The sequence below is a fragment of the Schistocerca cancellata genome, chromosome 3 (genome assembly GCF_023864275.1).
Source record: "Schistocerca cancellata isolate TAMUIC-IGC-003103 chromosome 3, iqSchCanc2.1, whole genome shotgun sequence".
NCBI lineage: Eukaryota > Metazoa > Arthropoda > Insecta > Orthoptera > Acrididae > Schistocerca > Schistocerca cancellata.
The window spans coordinates 761,270,172-761,292,512 of record NC_064628.1 but is presented as its reverse complement, the minus strand read 5'-3'; the positions used below and the strand labels follow the sequence as shown (position 1 = coordinate 761,292,512).

Sequence of the window (22,341 nt, the reverse complement as noted above, 5' to 3'; positions counted from 1 at the left end):
ATGTAATATAATATACTATTGTACTGTTTATTGTATACACTATGTAATTACACACGATTAATCACAACACACAATAATATGTTTAACTACAGACAACTTTAAAATGCTAATGTCCTCCTCAGGTATCTCAAAGAATTCTTTAATGTCATACAATCGATGATCTGACAACCAGCTGAACCACTAAATATTTTAAAAAAATTATATCCATAGACTGAATATGAATTGGCAGTTTATTGAACATTTTGAGTGGTTTTACTTTGTGGGAATTTCCTGTTCTTGCTAATCTGTGTCGCAGTATGTCTGAATTGCCCTTAGCCCTGGAGTTGTGTTCATGTATTTCCCCTCTGGCTATAAAGTCTGAAATATTATTTTTAATGTAGAGCACAGACACATAGATGTATAAATTTATAATTGTGAGTATTCTGAGTCTGGAAAAAAGAGGACGACAGTGCTCCCTATGACCTCTTTTACATATTATGCGCAAGACTTTTTTTTTGTAATTTCAGGATGTTCTTGATGTGATGGGAGTGCCCCCATATAATCAGACCATATGAAATATGTGACTGGAATAGCCCAAAGTATGTCACCCTAAGGTACTCCAAGGTCACTACCTCCCTTAGTTTCAAGATAAGGTATGTCACCCGAGATATTTTTTCACATACGTGACTGACATGTTCCTCCAAGTCCTTCTTTTGTCACCGGGTCACGAAAATTTTGTTTCGAAAATTTCAGACTGAGCCCCGTCGCCGAGTTGTTATTCGTATGTTCGAAGTTATAACAGGAAAATGTTTCACGAGGCATATCTCCACTTCCGTAGTGCACAGTAACTCATGTAACGTTAGGAACACAGCTTCGTAATGTGTAGCCCCACTTCCACAGTGCGCCGTAATTCACGTAATGTTAAAGTCAAAAGACAAAACAAACATATTCCAATAAAGATGTATCCAGTACCAGGAAGAATATAATATATGACTGATCTTCCCAGTTTCAGAAAACAGAATAACACAGATACATTTCTTCTGCCGTATATCATCAGTGATTTATTTAAACTCCAAATCTGACCATTTCCGGAATTTCTGAAATCTCACATTAAATTTGTCTAGGATAATGCGCAAGAGGGATTTGCGTTAGTGTACAGCGAGTCTTCGGTTTTAGTCTGTCACACTTAAGTTGATGACAAGTTTTCGTATGGTTTAATCATCTATAATCTGTTTTAATTACAATATGCAATGGATATTCGTCGGTAGCTGCATGGAAAAATGTTAAAAGTTTCCTGCCAGGCAGCAATGCCTCACTTTCTTAATAAGATAAGTTTTTCAATTTGGTGAAGCTACAAAGTTTTCAAAGAAAACATCTACAACGGATGAATTACTGTAATCTTCAGCAATTTTCAGCACTGTATTGCTTCTACCGTATGTTGAACACTCAACTGAGTTTGTTCTTTTAACTCTTATTTGTTACACACATACCTGATTGCAGATTTTTGGAACACAAAGAGAGAGAAAGAGAAAAACAAGGAATGGAGGTTATAGTTTCATATTCCGGCAATATTGAGCTTTTAGAGCCAGAGAGGACGCTCAGATTGGACCAAGATGGAAACGAAGATCCACTGCGTTATTCATTTCATATGATTAAAGAAAACTGCGAAAAATGTGAACGAGAATACCAAATAGGGATTTAGAATTAGATTTTTCTTAGAGGAATTGACAAAAAAGAGCTTAAACCAAGAGACGTTGAACGGCGTTTGTGTGTTTGTGAACAGTTGCTTCAGAGGCAAAAACGGAAGGGATTTCTACATCGCATTGTGACCGGGTACGGAAAATGGGTTCATTACGATAACCCTAAATGCAAAAAATCATGGGGATATCCGGGCCATGCTTCTACGTCGACGGGCAAACCGAATAGCCACGCCTCCGAGATCATGCTCTACATTTGGTGGGACCAGCTCAGCGTCGTGTGCTGTGAGGTGTTAAAACCAAGTGAAACAATCACAGGTGTTCGTTATCGAACGCAGTTAATGCGTTTGAGCAGAGCATTAAAAGACAAACGGCCGCAATACAGCGAGAGGCACGATTAAGTGATATTGCAGCACGACAACGCTCGACCCCACGTTGCAAAAGAGGTCAAAACGTACTTGGAAACGTTAAAATGGGAAGTCCTACCCCTCCCGCTGTATTCTCCAGACATTGCTCCATCTGACTATCACCTGTTTAGATCAATGGTGCATGGCCTGGCTGACCAACATTTCCGATCTCATGAAGAAGTCACAAATTGGATCGATTCGTGGATCGTTTCAAAAGACGAACTCTTTTTTCAACGCGGGATTCGTACACTGCCCGAAATATAGGAGAAAGTAGTGGCAAGCGATGGAAAATACTTTGAATGATACATGTGTAACCAATTTGTTTCATTACAGCCCCAAATGTTGGGGAAAAAACGGCGGAAGCAAAGTTGTACACCTTATTAAAAAAGCTAAAAGTTTTAATTCCACGGAAAGGACAATACTGTACCCTTGTACGATAGTAATACATATGTGTAAAGTAATACTCAAAAGAGAACAAGAATAGTCACTTTACGACATGCATTAAACGTTTTGATGCAAATGTTAGTGTCCAAGATACGTTTAGTATCAAAGGAAAGAACCTGCAGATCAATGTAATAGTCGTTTAGATCCTTCACAGTGCTTAAAATGACACTAAAAATGCATCGTACCTAAACTCTGCGTCGCTGATTAACTGCGTGGATTACACATGTGGATACAAGTGGTTACTGCCAGAGATATGTCCAGTATCGAAGGGAAGAACCTACAGATCTGCTTTATAGTCAGCTGGATTCCTGGACGTGCTAAAAACAAGAGAGAAAATGCTTCATAGCCAAACTCTGCATCGTAGTTTAAATACGTGCATTACGTTGTTTGGTTCAAGGCCGGCTCTAGAATGGAGCGAACCGTGCCACCGCCCAGGGAAGCAAATTTTTGAGTGAGATTCTGGCTCCGTCAACAAAGTCAAACATTCTACAGCAACAGTATCAACAAATTAGTCTCTCGTTGAGAGAAATGTGTTCATAACCAGGTTGATTATGTTCAGAAATAAATATGTTGACACAAAGAAAAAGATGTATAGAACATTAATCAAGTTGTTTTTATTTAAAGATCTTTAAGATTGTTCACATAAAAAAATACAGTGGCATTACCGATCTTTAAGATTGTTCACATAAAAAATACAGTGGCAATACCGGTATTTTTCAGGACACCTTCATAATAAATAAATAAATAAAAATAAATGTCAGCATATGATGACCTAACTGTTCCTGCTCAGCAATAAACATCTGTAGTAGTATCACCGAGACGAACACTTTGTTATAAATAAATAAACAATAAGTAAAATATGCACTGTATACGTTTGACTTCTGTTTCACTGATAGTGCCCGATGCCTGGATCGTATCCTGAAGACGAATTCGCGTCAGAAAGACGTACAAGTAAATGTGATACTGAAAATAAGACGTCATGGATGAATGTCTTACTTTGTTTGAGAACGCTGAGAACAGGCGGCGGCCGTTTGAATTTTTTGCACGGTGCGACAAAATCCTTGGAACAGGCTCTGGGTTTGGACGCAAGTGTTATTGTCAAAGATAAGTTCGTTGTCAAAGGAAAGAATTTGTAGATCAACATAATGTCGGTCTAAAATTTCAGCGTGTTCAAAATTACACCGAAAATGCATCGTAGCTAACCTCAGCATCGTAGCTTAGTTGCTTGTGCCACGCGTTTGGATGCAGGTGTTACTGTCAGCGATACGTTCAGTATCAAAAGAAAGTACGTGCAGATCAATGTAATAGTTAGTTTGATGCTTCAACGTGCTCAAAATGACGCAGAAACCAGCTAAACTCTGCTGGAGAGTGTTTCATTCTGGTTGCTTCACTTATCGATTTAACATCAGCTGTAAATGATGACACTCTTGACATCTACAGTTCAATTTTCGGGGTTACTTTAAGAGTTGTCAACTTTTTGGCGTGTTTGGTGTTAACCGTGTCCGCCGCTGGAGAATGACGACGACTAACAATGAGTCCGTAGCCGAGCAGCAGACACCGCGAGATAGGAAGCGAGCGCCTGAGTCGTCCTCACATCTACAGCGTCCGTGGCCTTGCAATACAGGTGAGATGTTGCGGGAGCTTCGTTTCCTCACATACTGCTCGCGGTAACTCCACCGCAGTTATTTAGTTTTTCGTACTAATATTAAGCATTAACACTGAACGATAATGAGCTGATACTGAAATCGTGGGTCGCTTCTCAATCCTTTCCGTTTCGCCAGTCTTTGCATATATGTAACTCTGTACATTCTACAGACACAAAATGCTCGTATGTCCAGACATTCAGTTGGAACTGACGAAATTACGTCACGGCCCAAATAGGCTGTCCTCATAATTTATGTCAACATAATTTTTTTTTTTTTTTAATTGAAGGATTTTAATGCTTGCCGCAGGTCACTGATCGTCGAAATGTTGTCCTCTTGGTGAAAACTATGCCGTTACGTTATGACAACGTTCAGCTGCAGCTCCTCTTAAAACGGCAGAAACCATTCATAATGAGATAACGCTTCCAAGATTTTCGCTGGTTAATATTAAGTACTATATGTTCGCCAAGCTACAGAAATTCAAAAACGCACTCACGCCGGGAGTGGAGTGGAGCAAACGAAATAATTCCGGTAATTTCCAAGAATGATTGCCTATCGAAGTCGAGGAGACCAAACGATACATATCGAGCGTGCGATCGTAAATCGATCATGCGACTCTGGTGGCGGGTGTTATGAGTATGCTTACGTTGGTCACTACTGTAACTACAAAAGAAAAGCGTTACAAAGATACTTGTCACTGCAAAGGAGACGACTTACCTTACTCGTCATCGGTGTTGTCGTCATGTGAAAGTCCATTACGGTGGTTTGGATGGATAATTTGAATGAGTCGAACCATGTACTGAAACTCATTCGTTTTCCGCACTGTCCGCAATGAAAGTGTAACGGTATTTCAGCATCGAAACTGTTCTTACGAAGTTTTACACACTTCGCACACAGTCTACACAGTCCCTTTTTTCCTCGTCTGGTAGTGCCCCATATTTGCGACAAAAGTCGAACAATTTTCTACGCTGGATAAACATGGGATTAGATTCTTCCATGTGAAAGAATCCGCCGAAGAAACGTCAAGTACACCAGACATTCCACTCACTAACAACATAAATCGTCTGGGTTTCCCTAGCAACTCACGAATAATTCGCGGAGGCATGTAATTTAGAACAACTAAGGGAACGATGCAAAACAGATAAAAATCACGATCACAAATAATTGATCAGAACGCCCACCAGCGGAGTCGCATGATCGATTTACGATCGTACGCTCTATATCTATCGTCTCGGCTTTCGATAGGCAATCATTCTTGGAAATTACCATAATTCCTTACAGAATAACATGCAGACCAATGTACAACTTATTTATTAATCAGTAATATTTTAATGCTACCTCTTTATAATAAGTGGCCCTACCTGCTAGGTCCTTAACTGAGACAGTACAATTTGTATTGGAGTTGTACAAATTATTCTGCTGTCATGTGGGTACAATGTAAATAAACGCCACCCTGGTGGTTTTTGGCACTGGCTGGTAACACGAGGAAAAGAAAACACCAATTAAGGTACAATTCTACTTTAAGCCTGAATAACCATGAGCCATTTTCAATCAAAAGGAGAATTTGTGCATATTATTCTGCTGTGCTGTGGATCCAATACAGATAAATGTGATTACTACCTACATACAAATCTTTCATACCAGTGGTTTTTAACATTGGCTGATAACATGAGGAAAGGACAACGCCAATTAAAGTCATAATTCTACTTTCAGCCTGAATAACCCAGAGTCATCAGGCGTTTCCAGTCACAAGGAGAAACTCAGCGAATGGTAAATGAGATTTTTGATTTCATGATGAATGGCTCTAACATATACTTACTACTGGTAAATATCCATGACATGTGACTTTCCTTAAACTAATGCTGTATACATACGTCTCCATACCAGAAAAAAGAAAGACTAACACTATCCTTTGCTCAACCTATCTTTGGCACAGAAAGGGATAAAATATGCTGCTATAAAAATGTTTGACAAATTACCAAATGAAATAAGGTGTCTGACAGACAGCAGTAATAGCTTCAAAAATAAATTTAAATCATATCTCCTTGACAACTCCTTCTATACCAGTACCATAGATGAATTCTTGAATAGGAATAAATAAATCTATAAATATAGTATATGCATTTTGTGTCATTTAAGGGAATGGGGTAAATAATAGAAGTATTAATCTTTAACTCTGTATTGTAATATATATATATATATATATATATATATATTAAAAATTTTGTTTCATATGTGCATTTCTTGTGTACTTGACACGTTCCACATCATAACGGCTACCATACTGTGGGATTGATCAATGGAACAGGCAACCAACTACCTAACATGTGGTAGGGTAGAATGCAAGTCTAGTTATGAAGTTTTTTTTTAGCAAGGTAGTCACCCTCCACCCCTGTCTCGTGATTAAACAATTAGCCATTTTTATGACCTTAGACAGTATCTAACTGCACAAAGCTTGTGTCAGACAGTCTTTTCTTGAACTCTGAGAACAATGGATCTTCTCCTTTTGAAACTTTAATGTCCAAATGCTTCAGTGAATAGAATCCATCATCCTCATTTGAATTAATTGTACCTGCTCTATGCTGTATTGGGTGATAAGGAAGGAATCTGCCCTGCAGTGGAATGAGATGGTACACAGCTCATCATAAATTCTTCAATGTTCTATTTCAGCTACTTTCCAGTTCTTTTGTCATGTGATACAACAATACTCATTAAGCATTCTTGTTACCAAATAGGCCACGCTGACACCATCAATTTGTCTGATTTATAGCTCATTCTCATTATACTTCAGCCCTCTGTATCAAGGGATTATTTCTGCACCCTGGTCTTTCTTCTAAAATGAGTTAATATGTCACAGTAGTTCAATTACATTTCCATTAAATTGCAGTTCAGTACACTGACACAGATGATAGTGTATGCAAATCTTTATAAATGAGTTTTTGCATGGACTAGTTTAATTGTTGGTGAAAACAAACAATACAGATTTCAACAAAAGTATAAAACATGGAAAAATTTGCTAACTGCCATGCAGCCTGAAGTTGGGGGTTAGGCTGTGAACCATTTCTGGAAATTTGGAGTTACTTGGTTTTCGATGCATCAGACAACTTCTGTTCTATTATGACCATCAATTTCCATAAAGTATGCTTACACACTTTAAGTCATCACATCACCGTTGGTAGATGTTACTTATTTCAAAATGTAATAGATATGTTGGGAAGCTATTCAGCCACAAGCTATCAGGAAAGTTTTGTAATCTAGCAATCATAGTTTCAACAGTCCTTAATAGAGGTAATGGAGACGACAGGAAAGCAAGACCACTTTGACATAGACCCCTGCTTGGAAAAAATACCTGTCAGTACCTGTTACTGAGTTAAAAGCCCACATGGATAATAGATTTCACATACATCTGAATTATTATTTTATTAAGTTTATGCAACATAACTAAAGTTTCAGTTGTAACTAATATTGGCAAATTTTATATGTTCAGCACAACACTGAATTTTCAGTTTGTCACTTTTTACTTTGTTTCAACACCTGTGTAAAATAGTACGTCAGAAATTACTCCAAACCATCATAAACCATTAGTCACGGTCTCTAGTTTCACAATTAGTGGGAACATCACAAATTGTGACAGAAAAATTACCTTAAAAACAAGGAAGCTTTGCAAATTGTGTTAAAACAAATGGAAATCACTACAGACTATGAGAAACAAGATTACCAATTTAAACTATGAAAACTTTTCATTAAAAGTATATGTACATATAAATCTTCAAAATATTAAAATGGCCAACTTTAAATTCACACTTCACTCTTCAATGAAAATCCTGAAATTTACACATAAAAGAGAAATGTTCTCAAAACTTCATTGTAAAGGTGGGCAATTATGTACATCATGTCTACCACACTGAGTAAAGCTTTATCAGACATGTTTAGAAAAACTGAATTGTGCCCAAACAGGCCATGAAGGCCCAACAGTACCAACCTCAGCCCACAGGCATCACTACATGCAGATATGGAGCAGCATGTGGCCAGCACACCACTCTCCTGGCCATACGTCAGTTTACAAGACCAGGGCCACTACTTCTCAATCAAGTAGCTCCTCAGTTTGCCAGATTGCACCCCACTTGCCAACAGTGCTCGGCAGCCCGGATGGTCACCCATCCAAGTCCTAGTCCAGCCCAACAGTGCTTAACTTCAGTGATCTGACAGGAACCATTGTTACCACTGCAGCAAGGCCGTTGGCCATCAGACATCTTTGGGAAATAAAAATTATTACCTTCCAGCTGTTTCATAATATGAATTTACAAAGATCTGTTTGACGCTCTTGTCTTCCTTGTCATTGCTTTGTGAAGTCTGGTGCCCAGGTCCCAGGTGAGTTTGAATGGAGGCAATTTTCAATGGTTTGGTTGAATTTCCACGGCTTGCTTCCCTACTACCCACTGCAGAGGCAACGAATTGTAGTGTAACATTGTCACACATTAAGTTTTATACATGCAGCTCCTCAGTTTGGTTCCTTGTGTATCTCAGCATGTGAGAAAATTGCAATTTCTGGAACACAATTTACCAAAGAGTATTTGGGTGTAACTGATGTACACTGTGGCATACGTAAAAAATCGTGTCACAAATAGGAAGTAATGAATGGAATGACTGATACATTAAACTCAAGCCGACTTGTTAACAAAGTCATTCAGTCTGAATATTCATGTACATCAATGTAAGAAAATGTTGCATTCAGAATGATATACACGGTTCCTTTCAGATATTTTGAGGAGGGGAGGGAGGGTGGAAGAGTTAATTTTTCTCTGCTTTAATGGGATATGCAGTTATTTCCTGCCCATAATTAGTAATGTGTGTGATATGACTATTTTATTGTGCCCCAACAGATACACAGCAAATCTGCCAACAAGTGAATAACACAAAAATTCATTCAGAAAAGTAAATATACTATCTGTTTCTGTTCAGTACACAATGGTAGTCATGTAGTTTGAATTACCACCTTGAAAAAGATCAAGCTGCAAATGTGAAGCCTTGTGATTGTGTTAGTTGTTTTCTGCATATTCAGCCTTGAATGTAACACATTTTCCCACAATGGGTGGCTTGATAGATCTCTTTGTTACAGAAGCCTATATTTTGGCTGTACAAGAAACATTTCTCATGAATATCAGCTCTTCATCACTCTGGCAATGTCTGCCATGCAACAGATTCTTCATGTGAGGAAACAGGAAGCAGGCAGTGGATACCCTATTAGGAGATGATAGGGAGTGAGGCAAAATTTTATAGCCCAAAGAAGCAGCTTGTGTGACTGCTTCTGGTGCAGAATCTGTTGGGACACTGCAGTGGAGCAAAAACATCCCATTGGACAGTTTTTGATTCATAGTGGTAGCCACTCATAATCCCATCAGGAGATTTTTGGTTGTTCATTTATGACCTTACAAGCCTATTAAGTGGAAGAGGCATTTAGTATCATTACTGGGTTCGGACACTGATATAAAAATGAACACACCAATAGTGGTCGTTCAAAATTGTGTGGTTTCATTACCACACTGTGGGTGGTGCGGACCCAGCATGAATTGGCAAGACCCTCTAGCAGCATAGACAACAAGGAAAGTGAGCACATTTTCCCTGGTAAGTTTTGTTTATATATTTGAAGATTAGTCACCAGCATTACTATTGGCAAACTGTGACAGCTTGCTCTAGGTTATTCTCTTGGATGTTGCTATTCAGGTTTTGTTTGCTATTGATGATTCTTTTGTCTTCATGTTTCACTTCCACTCTGTTTGTCCTCTTGGATTTGCTCATGGCTAGCCATTGTCCACTTGCTACTTTTTCATTTCTTAGCAATTGCTGAGAAACCACGTTGTGGCACTCCCCCACTGGGATAGCACATTGTACAGTTAGGTGAACAACAAACACTGAAGATGCACTTGAGACCATTGTTTGACAGTGTGGAAAATAAACTAAATATACAAACCTTTCCAGATGGCTTTCTTGGATAAAACTGTTGTGATTAAATCATCAAGTTAGTTTACCCCCTGGAGAATGTAGCAAGTGAATGGCTCTAATTAGCACTAAAATACCATTGTAGCACTTCCAAATGGTATGTGATTGTAGCAGCTGATGAATTTCTTAAATACATTGTTAGAGGTAATTGTAAGTAAGTGTCCACCAAATCTGTTTCTGAGAAATATTGGCCTTCAGATACTTTGCTCATTAGTTCCGTATAATATTCCTTGCCTCATATCCTTTCCAGTTTAATAGTTCTTATATCTTCTTATTGGATTTATTTCATCTTCTTGAAGATGGTGATGCACATAATGGACACTATAAAATCTACATTAAAAGATTTATTACTGAAATAAAAAATTTAGAATATATAGTTGTATAATTTCTTTAGTTGTGCATATAGCAATGTGTAGTATTAACATCTCATCAGAACATTTTGCTAATTGTGTTGAGAGGTGTGTGAAATAAAATGAGGGTCCTTTCAATTTCTTATGTTTGATCTCGTTGATGAGATTGATAAGATTAAAGAAGTTTATTTTCCTTCTCGTGCCTATAGCACAGATTTAGGCTTAATTTCACGCGCTCGTATCATAAGTAAACAGTGACTTAAACTTATATGTAATCACCAGTTTTTTTATTCATTACTCTTTCAATTTATTTATATCTGCCTGAATAGTTTCTAGGGTCCTTTGTTTACATATTAGTCAGTACTTAAATCAATTTATACGATTTCTGTTTTTGCCATGAGTGAGAAGTGTGTGACATGCCATAGGATCGTTAGTTCCGGGGTGTGGTGTGATGGGTGTTGTAGTTTCTTTCATTGGGGTGAATGTAGTGGCGTGGGAAATGGGGACATAAATGAGGCTCACCAGTGGTATTGTAGGATCTGCAGTAGAGATAGGAAAATACTGGAACAGGAAGGGAAAATTGCAGCTCTTCAAGCTGACCTAGACAAGGCAAGGGAGGATCTGTACAGGTTAAAGAGGGAGAAGGGTGAACAGAGGTGGGAAGTGGCAACAGGTAACAGGGGGAACAGGCAAAGGAGAGCATTGGACAGCTTTCTGATAAATCTTGAAAATAGATTTGACCTGTTGCCTCAGTCAGAATCGGATGAGCCTCATGTAGCTGAAGCTGTAGAAAGGGCACAACAAGCTTTCAAGAACTTGAAAAAGGTAGGGAAATTTGTAAAGAGAAAGAAAGTTCTGTTGTTAGGTAGTTCCCATGGTAGAGGTGTTGGCCAACTACTGCAGGAAAATCTAGGTCCAGAGTACCAGGTCACAAACTTTTTCAAGCCTAGTGCAGATCTGGGCTAGGTAACAGAGGATATAGGCTCTTTATGCAAGGATTTCACGAAGGAGGATGCTGTGGTTATAGTGGGTGGTCCGGGAAATAGCACTGACAGAGACTCTGAATATTCCATAGAGAGTAACCTGAGAAGATAGCATCAGCAACAAAGGATACGAGTGTGGGATTTGTGTCTGTGTTGAGACGCCATGATCAGCCTCATTTGAACTCTTCTGCAGAGAGGGTGAACTTGGAGTTGGAGTGGCTGCTTAGGGTGGATATAGGGTCCCATATTGGTTTGATTCCTGTGGATGCTATCAATAGGTGGGACTACACTAGGCACCTCAATAGGAAAGGGAAGGGAAAACTGTCTGGGTTGATTGCAGAAAACTTAAGGAGGGACACTGTCACAAGTGGTGAAATACCAGTGGTCACAGGTGTCAGAGGGGTGCCTTTTTAGGATATGGAAGGGGGATAGAAAATGAGTTTTTAGAGAGATTGGCAGACACACTCAGTTTGAGAAAACAGATGAACAGGAGTCAGATTTTAGCATACAGCCTCCATTTAAACAATGTTTAACAGAAAGTAATCAGAAACTGCCAGTTCATCTTCACCAAAGCAGTTATAATCCCATTAGTATGCAGTATCAGTTATCTTTATTACACCAGAACATTCCGGGACTCAGAAATAAATTTGATGAACTACTCATTTGTGTCGATGAAATGAATTCATCTAACCAAATTGACATAATCTGCCTTTCTGAACATCAAGTGACCACTGATATAGATATGTTAGACATTTCAGGATTTAAGCTAGCTTCCTACTTCTGCAGAGTAGATATGGATGGAGGAGGAGTTGCCACATTTATTAAAAACTGCCATAAATTCAAGAACATTGACATTAATAAATTCTGTTTAGAGTAGCATCTAGAAGCTTGTGCAACAGAAGTAGAGTTCCATAACAGATCCTATATAATAGTAACTATTTACCGAGCACCTGCAGGAAATTATAATCTATTCATAAATCATCTAGAAGCTCTTTTGGGTTATTTAACAGGAAGAAACAAAGAAATTTTGATTGCTGGTGACTTTAATACAGATTTTCTAATGCAATCTTCCAGTAAACATTTACTGCAGTTAGTAATGTTGTCTTTCAATCAACTCACACTGTAAACTTTCCAACTAGGATCACTAAATCCTCAAGGACAGCCATTGATAACATTTTTATAGACAAATCAATGGAACAAAATCATATCATAAAACCTGTAATAAATGAACTACCAGATCATGACATGCAGCTCCTTGTTTTAGATGTAAATTCTAAGCAGGTTATCAAGACTGCTAAATCTGAGTACAGTAGAGTATTCAATCAACCAAAAATTGAGTGTTTTAGAAAACTGCTCAAAGATATGAACTGGAAAGATGTTTATAGTGCTCATGACATGAATGAAAAATATAACACATTCATGAAAAATGTCAGTACCATGTTTGAAAACTGTTTTCCTCTAAAAGTTACTCAAATTAAACAGAAGTCTATAATAAAACCATGGATCACACAAGGAATAAAGATTTCCTGTAAGACAAAAAGGAAAATGTATCTGTCGACCAAGAATAGCTCCAATGCTGATGATTTAGCTAAATTCAAGGAATACTGTAAAATATTTAAAAAAGTAATTCAGACATGTAAACAAATGCACTACGAGAAGAAGATAGCAATGTCAGGGAACCAAATAAAAACAATATGGGATATAGTGAAAGAGGAGACTGGTAGAACCAGAAAGGAACAGGAGCAAATAGCACTAAGGGTAGATGACACATTAGTAACCGATGGGCATAGTGTGGCAAATCTATTTAACAAGTACTTTATATCCGTTACTGATAGAAATGGATTGTCAGGACCAGTAAATAATACCCTTTAATACCTGAAAGTAGCCTTTACAAATAGCTTCAGGTACATGAATATGTCACTCACTTCACCAAAAGAAATAACTTCTATAATAAAATCTTTAAAAACAAAGCATTCTAGAGGTTACGATGAAATACCAACAAAGTTAATTAAGGCATGTTCTTGTGAGTTTAGTACAAGTCTAAGTTACTTATGTAACCAGTCAATTATAACTGGGACATTTCCTGACTGGTTGAAATATGCAGATGTTAAGCCTCTATTCAAGAAAGGGGATAAAGAGATACCATCAAACTACAGACCGATTTCACTTTTGCCAGCATTCTCAAAAATTTTAGAAAAAGTAATGTACAGGCAGCTTCTCAACCATCTGACCACAAATAACATATTATCAAGAACACAGTTTGGATTTCTGAAGGGTTCTGATATCGAAAAGGCTATTTACACCTACAGTGAAAATGTACTTAATTCATTAAATAACAAGTTACAAGCAGCAGGTATTTTCTGTGATTTGTCAAAGGCATTCGATTGTGTAAACCACAACATCCTTTTAAATAAATTAGAATTCTATGGTGTCGCAGGCAGTGCTGCAAAATGGTTCAAGTCATACCTCACTAACAGGAAACAAAGGGTGTCAGTGCAAGGGACTAGTGAATTAAGTCAACAGTCATCATCAGAAAGGGAAGAAATTACATGTGGTGTCCCACAAGGATCCATCTTAGGGCCATTGCTTTTTCTTGTGTACATTAATGATCTCTCATCAGTACACTGCCAGAAGCAGAGTTCGTTTTGTTTGCAGATGACACAAGTATTTCAATAAATAGTATGTCGAGTGTAGTTCTAGAAAGATCTGCTAATGATATTTTCATGGATATTAGTAAATGGTTTAAAGCCAACTCACTGACATTAAACTTCGAAAAGACTCGCTATATGCAATTCAGAACCTGTAAGAGGTTTCCACCCAGCATATGCATAAAGTACGAAGAAGAGCAGATAGAAGAGGTTGACAGTCTTAAATTCCTGGGATTACAACTTGATAATAAATTCAGTTGGGAGGAGCACACCACAGAACTGCAGAAACGTCTTAACAAATCTGTATTTGCAATTCGAGTGTTGGCAGACATAGGCGACATAAAAGTAAAAAAGCTTGCATACTTTGCCTACTTTCATTCCATAATGTCATATGGTATAATATTTTGGGGTAACTCTTCAAGTCAAACAAAAGTTTTCAGAGACCAAAAGCGTGTAATATGTATTATTTGTGGAGTAAATTCACGGACGTCCTGTAGAAACCTCTTCAAAGAACTGGGTATTCTAACTACTGCCTCTCAATATATTTACTCCTTAATGAATTTTTCCTAAATAATATATCTCTTTTTCCAACAAACAACTCAGTTCATACATACAGTACCAGGAACAAAAATGATCTGCACAAGGACTTAAAAGCACTTACTTTAGTTCAAAACGGGGTCCACTACTCAGGAACACTCATCTTCAATAATTTGCCAGCAAACATAAGAAATTTAGTTACAAATAAAGATCAGATTAAAAGGAGCCTGAAAGACTTACTAGTGGCCAACTCCTACTCCATTGATGAATTTTTTAATAGATACAAATGATATATTGTATATATTCATAATATTAGTATTGTTATTTCAGCTTTAAAAATAAGTGACATGTTCCACATCCATGAGGATCTCCTCAACACGGATCTATGGAATGAAAAACTAATCTAATCTAATCTAATCTAAACAGCTGATGAAGATGAGAGCAGCAGTAAATTTGCCTGCTTAGAGAGAACATCATTGACTGGAAAAATATTGTAACATGTCAATATAAATATTAACTTTGCTGTTGCTGGATCTTAAAATAACATAAAGTTTACAAAAGTAGCCATTATTTCACACTGGATGACATAAGAACGTTTGTTTATTCTTAACTGTGACTTGACATTTTTGACAGTGACATAATTTTAAGACAGTTAAAATGCATACCAGATCAAGCACAAATGAGATTAACTGCCTTGTCATTATACCTCATCTTATGCAAAATGGCATACATCAAATACATGTAAACAAGTGGAGTGCTATACTGTACTGTCTTCTGCGCAGAAGAAAGTACAAGGCTGCAATCCACTGCCTGGTATGTGGCTTTCTTTATGACAGAGAGAGACATCAATATCTAGTTGAAACTGCACTTCCATATTTTGCATTGTTAATAAAGATATTAGTTCGATAATGGATATGAACTATGGTACATATTTCAGACTGCTATTGTGACAAGAGACATGCCTTTTGTAGTAACGCTGTTCACGTTTACATAGCACTTCACTTAGCATAGACCGGGACTGAGTCCTAGGCAGGCCCGATATTGACTGACTGGGCATGGCCCGTGCTGCCTGAGTTGTTGTTGTTGTTACGCCAGCAGAGCTTGCATCCGAATTCTCGCATGCCCTCTGGTGGATGGGACTCTACTTACGGCAACTACCGTCCGAGACGCGCCGTGCCGATGTGCGCCTCCCGCGATCTGTCTCGTGGCTACTGCACCTTTTTTCTGGGATCAGTGTTAAACACAATGTGGCTGTTTAACTGGGTTTGTGGCAGCAAAAAAAAAATGCTCCGTTACTACCAGTATGCAGACAACTGTTTCATGATTATGGAAACAATCTACACATGAGTTAGCTGACCTACAAAAAAAATTATGAATAATTGCAATTATAAGCATATCTTTCAATGAAGATTTTTTCATTTTTAATCATCAAACTTGAACCTCTGCATCTGAAGGTCTTGGCAGTTTGACAATAGCTGCAAGCTCTTCTGTATCCCTGTCTGCCAAATAAATAAAATACACAACAATCTCAGTTTCAGCAACACAAGTGAACAAGTAGACACTGACAGGAACATTACATTAAGGATGTGTGATAGTCACCGAGACCTGCAAGGTCATTGGCAGTAATCAGAAAGCAACTGATTACTCATGGAGACACTAATCAGGAAATTAATATATCCCCCCATGTGCACTAACATGCTTACTGCTTTGAACATGTTAAAATTCAGGCCAATTCCAATACCTGACATAGATTATGAATAACACCAAAGAAAATAAATACTAATAAACACCTAAAATAAAGGAAACATTTATTGGAAACTTAATTCATAGACTATGTGTGCTGACATTTTGTAATAGAATGAATGCAAAAGATAGCAGCTACCCACTATGAGGACAAGCTGATCATTGTTTCCCTCATCCTCACAGGATATGCTCCCCCCCCCCCTCCCCCCACTCTGTGGGCTGAGTGACAATCTCCTTTCTATCTTCCCCAATCTACCCCTGTCTTCTCCCTTGAGGATGGAACTAACAGATCTGATAGTGAGAAATAGAATGTTGTCTCCTGAAGATAGGTATTAGCCAGTCAGTTCATTCCTTTGAAGCTTGAATAGTTGTTTTGTTTCAGTGCATATATTTAAAGAATGAAGGATTTATTTATAAATAAAATCTGGTATGAAGATCTCTCACACTTTTTCAAAATCAAAAACAGCCAAGGCTAAACAATAGAGGTTTTTTTGGTGTTTTTATTGTGTTTAAACAGTCTATTCTGTCACACCAAGATTAGCTACTATTTATTTTGCAATGGACTTGAATGAACTTCCTATACTTTGGTAATTTAGAAATATGTGTTATGCTCACAGTTGATAAATGAGGCTAAAGTAAATTTATAACAGGAAAGACAAGTCTGCCCACATACTACTACTGTTCAGGCACTTTAAGACATTTACAGCATTTGGAGTCCTTGCCTTAATATCCTAGATGTGTGGAACCCAGGAAATAGTCTCACTAAGGATGGAGTTCATGTAATTTAATGATTTATTCAAACTACAGACTGTGTCTCCCATTCTTCATTCATACTGATTAAAAATCTGACACATATGTTTAAAACTGACATGTACAAAAGTGTTTGGGAAAAGTTTGAAATCCATGGCATTGTCCGATAGTTTCAGCTTTCTTAAAGTCAAGGTTGAAAAGTAGTTTTAGCAGATTATAAGGTGAGCAAAAAACTGAAAAATCACTCATAAGTGGGAACACTGGACAGTTATCCTGGCTGTAGACACTACAGTGTTAATAGAAACTGCAAAAAGTGATAACACTTAAATATACTCTTGAGGGATGCCATTTTCCTGAATATGTTGTTGTGTAAGAGAATTGCTAAATGTAAACCTACAAGATTGTTAGAACAAAAAGTGTTTGTATTTGATAAAACTAATCATAAGATCTAAGTTTATGTTTTACCCTGTGGATAATATTATGCTTAAATACTTTTATACATGTCTTTTCTCTTTTTCAATTGCAAATTAATTAAAATTTTATACCTAAAAATGCCTAAGACTGCTGACATTGTTGAAATGATATGTATGTAATGGTAGCTGTGATAGCAGTGAACCAGTGGTTACTTTATGGGAATGTGTGATTGACAAATATTATAGTGAATTTTTCCATGGAATTTTACAGAAGTATTATATATGAGGAAGTAATATTTTGTTAAGATGCAGTTCAGAAAGCTTTTCATGAAGAAATTGTACAAGTGATCTACATATGGAGTTGGATTTTGACTTCTTATTGGGAGAAAAATTTATTACCAAGAATTGTAAGTTTAGATGCCAGCATATTCCAACAGTAAAAACTCAAGAATTATTCAGCAGTCAGAAATGGAGTACAATTTTCAATGAATAGCTACACCAGCTAAATACAACTAATGAATATAGCGCTATCAGTCCTAACAATCAGTAATAAGAATTGCTAATATGCTTCAGTCACAGTCTGAAGCATACAAAATCAATAAGCTGGAAAGTATAGCTGAAAACAGAGGAAGGGGAGTAGTAACATGTCTTTAAAGAACCTGGGATCTACCTGGCCTAGGTGACAGTGCTTGTAAGGGTCCCTTGCCTAGGTTCTTGTGAGGACTCCAATGATCATCAAAGCACTGTGGGACCAAAAGCTCCCTACATGTCGTAATGAGTGGAAGCAGCAGCCCTCTCTGTTGGGTTTAATTAACAGCTGGAGTGGAAGCTTTGAGATGACAACCCCATCATAACCCTTATACTGTGCAGTGCTCATGGAACACCAGAATTATTCATAAGACAATCAAGCAAAGTGGCCGTATCAAACATTTATGAGCAGATAATGGAAAATGACATCAAAATGGAATAAGAGATTTCCCTGAAATAATAACATGGAACATAAGAGATGGACTAAGTTTTAAGGAGGCAGAATTCATCCAAATACTGTCAAAGACACTGGCCAACATCAGCATCATAACAGAAACAGAGAGGTACCAAGGATAAAGGTCCTCCCACCATGATATAAAGCAGAGTTGAGTAAGAAAATGAAGCACCTGCAGGGGTAGCTTTAATAATTAATCAAAAAATGGAGCATAAAATAGATACATTTATATTAATGAAAGGATAATAATAGCTCATTTTAAGAGTGATTGGTGTTCACACTCAAGAAGAGGGTAGAGATGAGAAAATGGATGTCTTCAATGAACAATTAGAACAACTAAACAATGAGCACAATAAAAGAGACCATCTTTTTATAGTCAAAGATCTGAATGCTAGAACTAAGAAACACCAGTCCAACATGTACAGGAACTACATGTAGAGACACACATAAAAGTCAAAAAGCATTGTGACTTCACTGCTTTTAACTACTTGTAGTTGAAAGGGGGAGGAGCAGAGAAGGCAGGCAGGTGCATTGGTAGAGGCAGTATGCAATGATAGTGAGAATAGGGAGGAGGTAGTAGGAAAGAGGCTGTAGAAACCATTGGGTGGAGGGTGTGGGGACAGTAGGTTACCATAGGTTTGGGATGGAATAATTGTGGGAGCAGAGAATGTGTTGTAAGGATAACTCTCATCTGCACAGCTCAGAAAAGCTGGTGGTGGATGGAAGAATCCAGATGACACAGGTTGTGAAGCAGCCGTTGAAATCAAGAATGTTACATTCAGTTGCTGTTGTTCCACAGTGTAGTCAACCATGCTCTTGGTCATAGTTTGGAAGTGGTCATTCATCCCAGTGGATAGTTGGTTAGTACTCATACCGGTATATGAGGTACATTTCATAAATAATGCACACTAATTTCTTTACTTACATGATGTTCTTTTTTTTATTCAATATCTCCTTACAGTCCTTCAGTATAGTCTCCCCACTTTTCTATGACTGAATCCCCAATTCCCAGAAGCTCTATTATTCCATCCAGGACACCACTTCTGTCATCTGTCAGGTAACAGTGATAGAAACCTCTTCCAGTGAAAGATAACTACATCCACGCATACATTTTATTTCCACTTTGGGAACAAATCAGATTCCGATGGACTCACGTTTAGACTGAGGGAGGATGCAACATCACTTCCCATCTGTATTTTTGCAGTTTTTGGGCTATAACATTGCCAATTTGCAGATGAGCATTGTCATGGAGAATGAGTGACCCAGTCTTGCCCATTTTTGTGTGATGGTTTTGCACGAAGTTATTATAATACACTGCTATGAAACTGGTTCAACATAGAACTCTATCTGTAATGACGATTCCTTGATTCATCAGCAAAATTCGTCACTTGCTTAAGCAGCTTTGATTGAGTGCATCAGAATATTTTTGGACATGGAGAAGCTCTCCACTCATTGGACTGTGATTTCAACTATGGTTCAAAGTCTGTAATCCATGTTTCATCAATAGTAACAATTCAACACAATAGTCTGTGACCTTCATGATCAAATTGTTGTTTGAACAAGGCTGCAATGTCCAGGCATTTGTGCTTCTTTTTAGCAGTCAAACAGTGTGGGACCCATCTCTCAGAAATTTTTCTCTTCTTCAAATCAATTATCAGAATATGGAATATTGATGTTTTGGACATTCTCATGGCTTCAGAGAGTTTCTTACATGCCTCACTACAATTTCTTCAAAAGCATCTACCACGAGTTTTACACTTCATTCATCTGTTGACATTTTTGGCCTTCCTGGTCTTTAATTATCATCTATGCTCATATGACTACCACAAGAACAATTAACCCAACGTGAAATTGTACTATGGTCCACTGTAAACTCGCCATGAACTTCACTTAATGCACTGTTGATTTCTATCAGGTTTTTGCTATATAAAGTTACAATCTCGATGTACAATTTCTGGTCTTCAACACTCACAATACCCAAGATCTCTGAAGGGTCCAGTTCTACCTCTCATCAATTTTATGTTACAGTACACACCAAAAAAAAACAAAAACAAGTGCTTCTTCCCCAAGCTCCAAACTACATCTGACATAATTTCCATTGTTATTGCATCAAATGATCCATAGTAATACCAATCTGTGCATTATTTATGAAATGTTCCTCTTAAAAAGCTATGCAGTGATTACAGCAGAGCTGATATTTGAAATGGCTGCTGTCACAGGTGGTCTGGCCTCTGCTGGTGTAGTATAAGTCTGTGACCTATAGGAAGTGCTGGGTGGGTGGATTGGGTAGGCCTTGCACCTGGGTCTTCCACAAGAATATGACCCCTGTGGCAAGCAGTTGAGATTGTAAGTGGCATAGGTATGGACTAGGTTGTTGTATATGTTAGATGGATGACAGAACACCACTTTAAGAGGGGTGGGAAGGATCTTCACTAGGATGTCCCTCATATCAGGGCACAATGATGGTAATCAAATCCCTGATGAAGGATGTGGTTCAGTTGTTTCTGTCCAAGGTAGTATTGGGTGATGAAGGCGATACTCCTTTGTAGCTTGTTCCTGGACTTAGTGTGAGGATTGGGGGCTTGTGGAGAAATGGTATGAGTGATCTATTTGCAAACTAGGTCTGCAAGGGTAGTGCCTGTCTGTGAATGCCTTGATGACACCCTCAGCATACTGCACATGGGAGATCTTGTCACCACAGACACGCCGACCCCAAGTGACCAGGCTGTATGGGAGAGATTTTAGTGTGGATGTGATAGCAACTGTCAAACTGCAGGTACTGTTGGTGGTTGATTGGTTTAGTGTGGACAGAGGTGTGGATGGAACCATCAGAGAGGAGATGGTCAGCATCCAGGAAGGTGGCACACTGGGTTAAGGAGGACAAGATGGAGCAGGAAAGAAGGTGTTGAGGTTGTGAAAGAATGAGGATAGGGTGTCTTGGCCCTGAATCCAGATCATGAAAATGTCATCAATGAACTTGAATCAGACCAGGAGTTTGGGGTTTTGTGAGGCTAGGGGAATTTCCTCTAGATATCCTATAAACAGATTGGCATAGCAGGCTGCCATGGAGGTCACAAACATACACACAATGGCTGTGCCGTGGATTTGTTTGTATCCCTATCTTTCAAAGGAGAAGTTGTGTGTTAGGATAAAGTTAGTAAGGCATATGAGAAATGGGGTAGTAGGCTTGGAGTCTCAAGGATTCAGAGACCTAACTACCAAAGGCATAGTTGACAAAAAATATGAAATACCAATGTCTCTGTTGAATACTTCATTAATTTGAAATATGTGGGAAGCAATCACAGCTCTACTGTTAAAACTCTCCAGACCCAGCTTATTTTTACAATCATCACAACGTACTACATCTGCAGTAATCCAGCCATTACCAAGTTGAGCCACATCATTCTTAGTAACTATAAAATTCAATACACATCCCACAAACAAAGATGAACTTTGCAAAACAACTTAGAAAGCTACAGTGGATGATGTTTCCACTTAGATATTATCAACATCTTTGTAACTTCTCCAAAAACATGGCACGCTCTGTGAGTCGTTCAATGCTGCTGCACACGTAGCTGCTTGACGACTGATGCCATCCGTACAGAACATTACTTATATACCCTCCCCCTTATTGCTTATCTGTAACAGCAACTTTCTGCCCATGAAATGTATTAGGCTGGGGTTGTGCAATTAGAAGTGAAGCAGATCTCCAGCAGTGGACAAGTAAAACTACTGGATTACCGCAGCTGTAGTATATTGTAGTGA

General features: G+C 38.1%; 1 pseudogene; it reads right to left on the bottom strand.

The window, feature by feature from the left end:
* Window positions 1-8,295: 8,295 nt before the first annotated feature.
* Window positions 8,296-8,413, bottom strand: LOC126177648 (5S ribosomal RNA; annotated as a pseudogene).
* Window positions 8,414-22,341: the final 13,928 nt, after the last annotated feature.